The sequence below is a fragment of the Anneissia japonica genome, unplaced genomic scaffold (genome assembly GCF_011630105.1).
Source record: "Anneissia japonica isolate Jap-2015-1 unplaced genomic scaffold, ASM1163010v1 scaffold1967_len143799_cov125, whole genome shotgun sequence".
Classification (NCBI taxonomy): Eukaryota; Metazoa; Echinodermata; class Crinoidea; order Comatulida; family Comatulidae; genus Anneissia; species Anneissia japonica.
Genome location: NW_022683436.1, coordinates 18,154 through 24,892, shown reverse-complemented (window position 1 = coordinate 24,892; position 6,739 = coordinate 18,154).

Genomic DNA, 6,739 nt, shown 5'->3' with positions numbered 1-6,739 from the left:
ACAGAAGCACGCATACTCTATATAGCACCCTGTTTATGATTGTCTAATCTAGGCCTATGATTGTTAGGCTTCAAATATTTTGAAGATTTCAGATAATTAAATTTAAATGTGATTATAAGTTAAAAAAAATGATTTCCAATTGTATTTCTTGGTATTTCTGCCATTATTTTCGGACAATGCTCTCTTTATTTGCCTTCAAGAAATTCTCTGTTTAATCCTCTAATCATTTTTTAAAAACAGTTTTCTATAGTTCCATTTGTTAGAAATTCATCCTATTTTGTTTTTCATATAAAATTAAATATCAAACAGAAGAACAATATATGTTGAACTGTATGCAATAAATATAATAATAATAATAATAATAATAATAATAATAATAATAAATTATTAATAGGATAATAATAAGTAGGTTAATAAATTAAATTAATAATAATAAACTAAATATAAATAATAATATCATATGTATGAAAAAACAAAACAATAGTACTCACAATACGTTTAAGTTTTACACAAATGAAAAATTTCATACAAATTATATTTGGATCCAAATTAATTTATTTCAAAAAATAATAATATCATAGGTAATAAATAGTGCATTATAATAATCTATCAGAGCGATATTAGACACTAAATGTATTAAATAAAAAAAGACAAATTAAATAAGAAAATATGCTTTTTTGTGTGGCCCCCTAAAAAACGTCAAGAACATGCCTCCTTTATACATAATGGGAGCTGCTTCCATAACGATCCCCTGCCAGAAGTAACATCGATATCCATATTTTGCTAGTAGGACTAATGCCAAAAAAAAAATATAAGATAATGTTTCCTTAATACCAATATTGTGCACCAATGAAGATATTGTTTATAATGATTTCATTCTGAAAGTAATGTTATATACATTAAACAATCGTCTTTCTCAATGATAAACAGTATACAGCACTATGCAGTTGAGTGGGTTTCTCATGATAAACTATTACATAATTGGTATTAAATGCCAGTTAAGTGAAGTCTTTCATAACATTTGCAGTTGAGTGCGTCTTTGCTGACAAAAGTAACACAGACTTGCAGTTGAGTGATTTTTCATTTTTCAAATTTCATATTTTCCGTTATAATTTCAAAAATCTGAATACATCACAAGATGTGTTATATCCCCAAAAGTGCAAAACGCTGAAAAAGTGCATTTTGGAAAAAATTGTCAGTTGAGTGGTTTTTTCATGACAGGGCAGAATAAGAGAAGATATGCCCACCCTATTGACAAAGATTGACAAGAACAAACTCCAGTATCTTGGTCATGTATCAAGGAGAGGTGTGGACAACCAGGAAAAAATAAAATCATTTTTGAGGATGTGTTGAAGGAAGTCGCCATCGTTGGAATTAGGCACCTGACAGGGATGATCCTTTACATACACACTCATTTCAACTGCACTGCTGTGATATCTTGCAATGCAGGTCAAATCATGCCGTGCATGACTCGACCTGTAAAATTTGATATTGTAGATAATATTTTATATAAAAAAGTTGTATATATAATATTCAATCAATTGTTAAATTTCACACGAATATTTTCTTATTTAACTTTTGCCTTTGTGATTTTTCACGTCGTCTGTCTACTTTTTATGTTTACAATGTCGTTTTCGATATTTTATATTCCACTATACTTTATATTTTTATAGTTTTATATTCAGTCTTTCAATTCAGCACATGCTGCAATAACTGTTTTTGTAAGTAGTTCTATGCAATAAATATACCCAAATCCGTACGAACTGCTAAATATAGTACGCGCATATCACTAGCATTATCACTGGTCATATCACTAGCAACCGTGAATACTACAGTAGTTTGATATTAAAAGACGGCGATTGACTTATAAAGCAATTAAAATATTGCTTATCTATGCATTATATGGAAATTATTATATATAGATTAAATTAATGCATTAAAAAAAATCTTTCAGGTCATGCAGGCCCTCAAGATTTTTAAAATGCATTCGTTTAATAATTTCTACATTGTGTATGATAAACAGCTATTCTAATTTTAGTTTTTTACATGCGATAGGGCTAATTAAATGCCTTATTTTATTTTTAAAATGTCTGGCTTCAAATTACTTGTTACCTCTCGGAATTTGGTTATTATTTTTGATGTGGGTATAATTATTTGCTGTTATATTTATAACTGAGAGAAAGCTTAACACATTACAAAAAAAAAGGTATATTTGATGCTTATAAGCATCTAGTTTGAAGTCCTTTGTCATTTATAGGTATATCTATTTTGTAACAATATTATTAGGAGTATTAATACTATATGAAATATATATGCCTTATGTACAGATATCACAAAAAAATTTTAACTAGCACCAAGCATTACTTATCGGTACTGTATTTATATAATTTCATGTTCAAGAAACATACGTTTGGGTTAAAGTACATGAGCCAGGTTTGTTTATGATATAATGTTATATTACATATGCTTATAACACTGCGGGCCTAAACAAATACATTAGGTAAAGGTAAGGTGGGTAGAGGGTAAAGGTAGGGGTAAAGGTAGGAGAATAACCCATAACTTGCAGCGTCATTGTGCTGAATTGCGTATGGGTGTGGTCCGTGACTATCTAGCAGCCGTAAAGAGGCGCTTCTTGGTAGATACATGTTCACATCATTCCAAAACGACAGGGGCTGAAATGAACCATAACATCGGGGTAACCCCCTACTCTTCCGAAAGATGCAATGGGTTCTTTAAAGTGCATACGAGCCAGATGTATACAATGGACCTCCATTTTAAGTCCTTATCCGAGAAGACTTGGTTCTACCAACCGAACCATGGGCGAGGAGCGGCTGGAACCAGCGCCGATGTTAAAGGCTGTAGCTAGCAGCGCCCCTGCCTTACCGCTCGGCCACTCGACTCGCCTAAAGATATTAGATATTACACTTTCAATAGTAAAACATAATTTAAAAAAATGTAAAACAGAAACCCAGAAAAAATCTATATAATATAAATGTAAAATATATTGATCTTCAGCCACCAACATAATATATACAATTGTTATACGAATCAACAAAAATTGATTTTTCTTTTAGTAGCAAAATTACTTTTAATATTGGGTTTTATTGTGCTATTTATCTTATTTGCCACTTGTCGTTATCATAATTATTGTTCAATTATTCTTGATCGTATTATCATAGTATTGCTAATAGAGTACATTTATGATTAATCGCTCATGTAAAATATTATAAACGATTTCTGTGACCGTATTACTATTCCCACCCCAACCCGATTATGTCAGGGTGGTGTAAATAAACGTTCAGGTCCAGATATAAAAATAACATTACATTGCGATAAATGTGATGATTTGTCCACCTACAATACCACATCCTTCTATTTCATATAATGCACGGACACTATTGCTGAAACACTAAAATAGTAGGTGTTACCCAATGAGTTAGATGGGTTAGCACACAGTCATTAGCTAACGCAGGAAACAGTGAAATGTTTAATTTCACTTTCCCTGGCTAACGCCAGGCTGCAGGGCTTTAGTTTTCAATTTCGTTACACAACGAAGCAGTAATTGCAAAAAGAGTTTCTAATGCCGGCACAAATCAAACGCAACTCTCACACAACCACTTTCTCTCCGCGGACATAAGTCTATAGTACATTGCCTAAGCATGTCCAGAAGAAATCCTCATCAGGAAAGATATGAACAAATAAAATGAAAATATAAATATTTTATTGTCATTTATACTATCTTGGCTTTTAACTCATCATCGGAAATTCAGACTAATGAATTATTCAATGCCGCCGAGAGCAACTCTCTGAGATGGATACGTGTGCCTTATAAGATTACATCATCATCATCTTCTTTTTCATCATCATAATCACTATCATCATCAACATCATTGTCATTATTATAATTATTATTATTATTATTATTTTTTTTTTTTTTTTTTATATATATCTGGTTTGAAGTGTAAGCGTTACTGAACTCATTAAAGACCCTATACAAATTGTCCTTGCGTAAACACTATTGCAAAATCTTCCCTTATAATATAAAATACATTACAGATAAACAATACAGAGAAGTTGAATGACTTGGTGGTTAAGATGTTTGACTTTTAATCCAGAGCTAGGTGGGGGGGGGGGTAATTTTTTTTTCCGTACGAAACATTTGCATGAAGCTCCACTCGGGCCATTTCGGATTGACTCGACGCGATACGATACAATACTAAGTTTAAATTATTAGGAACAAGAGCAGGAACTTGGCAATGTCGTGAGGCTCGAGTATTACTATTATTGTTCTTTCTATATGTTTACCTGCGGTAGGTGTGAATTCTGTCCGATTTATGGGATGTACGGTACGTCTGTAAATAAATGTGATCTTTTTGTATATTATTTGATGTTAGTATAATACTACAACAACAACAACAACAACAGCTTATACCCCCTTCTATAAAGTGTAGTACCAGTAGTAGATAGATACTATCAAAGGCTAGAAAAAAAGGCTAGGCCTAACTACAGGCTGAGTTAATTCTTAACTAGGTCCCTAACTAGACTAGGCCCCCTAGCTAAGGTCCTAGACCTGACACCAACAGTTAGGCGTCACATGACATTGAAGTTTTAAATTGGAAAAAATGGGGACAATGCGTGAGAAAAATATTTTTCATTAATTAACGAACTTGGCATAAGCCCTGTATTGTAATTAATATTAAATAATAATAATAATAATAATAATAATAATAACAATAATAATAATGATAATAATAATGTAATTAATATTAAACAATAACAATAACAACAACAACAGAAACAGCAACAGCAACAACAAACAACAACAACAACAAACAACAACAAACAACAACAAACAACAACAACATTTACTATTTCTGTTTGAAAAACAGAACATAGGGCTTATTCCCATTGCTTTATTGAGAAATGAAGTTGAAATTGCAACAAAAAGAAAAGTCGTTAAAAGGTATAAAGTAAAACAAAAAAACGGAAAACCAATATAATTTTAATAAAGTGGAAGAAAGAGAATAATAATAATAATAATAATAATATAATTAATAATAATGTAATTAATATTAAATAATAGTAATAATAATAATTGTAATAATAATAATAACAATAACAATAATAACAATAATAATATTAATGATAATAATAATAATAATAATATTAATAATAATTTTAATAATAATATTATTAATAATAATAATAATAATAATAATAATAATAATAATAATAATAATAATAATAATAATTTAATTTACATCCATTGAAAACTTTTTATAAATATTTACGTCTGGGATCTCAAAAATTTAAATGACCCTCCAGTTTACACCCTTGACTGATTCGTCGCCAACACATAATACTATCTTCTTTGTAATTTGGTTAAACTTTTCTGTATCTGTATTATCACGTACAAACAACAACAGGCTGGTTGTCGCGTACGTCGGTCAGGTTGAGGTGCGTGTAACAATTAAATATTGTAATGAGCTTTTGTCACAAGTTCCTCCAGAATTCTAAAACGGAGACAGGACCTCGGCAATAAGTTACGACACGGAATTAAACTCGGGTTAAACTTTATTAACCACAGCACATCACATTAACAATAAATCCATCTAACTATCGCAATTTATACCCTTTAAGACCATATGTTATCACTTTGTATCATATATTAACTAGTTGTGCACATTACCATTAATATACTGGACAACGATCTAAAATTATATAATAATATCCATAATAATAACAATATAATGTTTCCATTAACTTGTCATTCATAATCATTTTATAGCAATGATATTTAACTAATTCTGCTCATTAGGCCATGTAAAATAAAATAATTGGTTAGCATCCTTATGTTATCAATTTTCATTGTAGGGAGGGAGGTTTTTTTTTTTTCTTGCATTGAACATGAAAAAAGAGTTTCGCAAGGAAAAACAGCAAAAAATAAAGAAGAAAACAACAGAGACAAAATTTCATACAAGCAATTATATAACTCATCTATAGCAAGCAGAAACTTTACCTATGAATAACAGCGTCATAATGCAATTATCTCTATGTAATCATGCACAATTCACTCCTCAACACAACAGGCATCATGGATGGCATGTGGCTACAGTATAGACCTATAGAACAACAGTAGAGCATAGAACTGCAAGTGGTCTGGCTAGTGTGCGGACAGGTGGCAAACAAACCTATATTAAATGCAGTTTGTGAGTGTTTTTGTAAAAAAAAAAATTAAAAATCGGGTTGGTGGCCTTTTTGATGGTAGGGAGGGGATGCTAACCAATTATTTTATTTTACATGGCCTTATCAATAAACTACACATTGATCTCCAATAATATATCAATGTATGATCGAACAGTTCACAAAAATAACAATTACTAAACAGTTATGCTCACTATTATTATATTACACATCGATCTCCAATAATATAAATAAATATAAATATATATATATATGGATATATATGGATATATATATTATATAAATAAATATATATATATATATATATACTGTCTCTTATACACATCTAGATGTGTATAAGAGACAGATGTGAGCTTTTTGTATATTATTTGATGTTAGTATAATACAACAACAACAACAACAACAACAACAACAGCTTATACCCCCTTCTATAAAGTGTAGTACCAGTAGTAGATAGATACTATCAAAGGCTAGAAAAAAAGGCTAGGCCTAACTACAGGCTGAGTTAATTCTTAACTAGGTCCCTAACTAGACT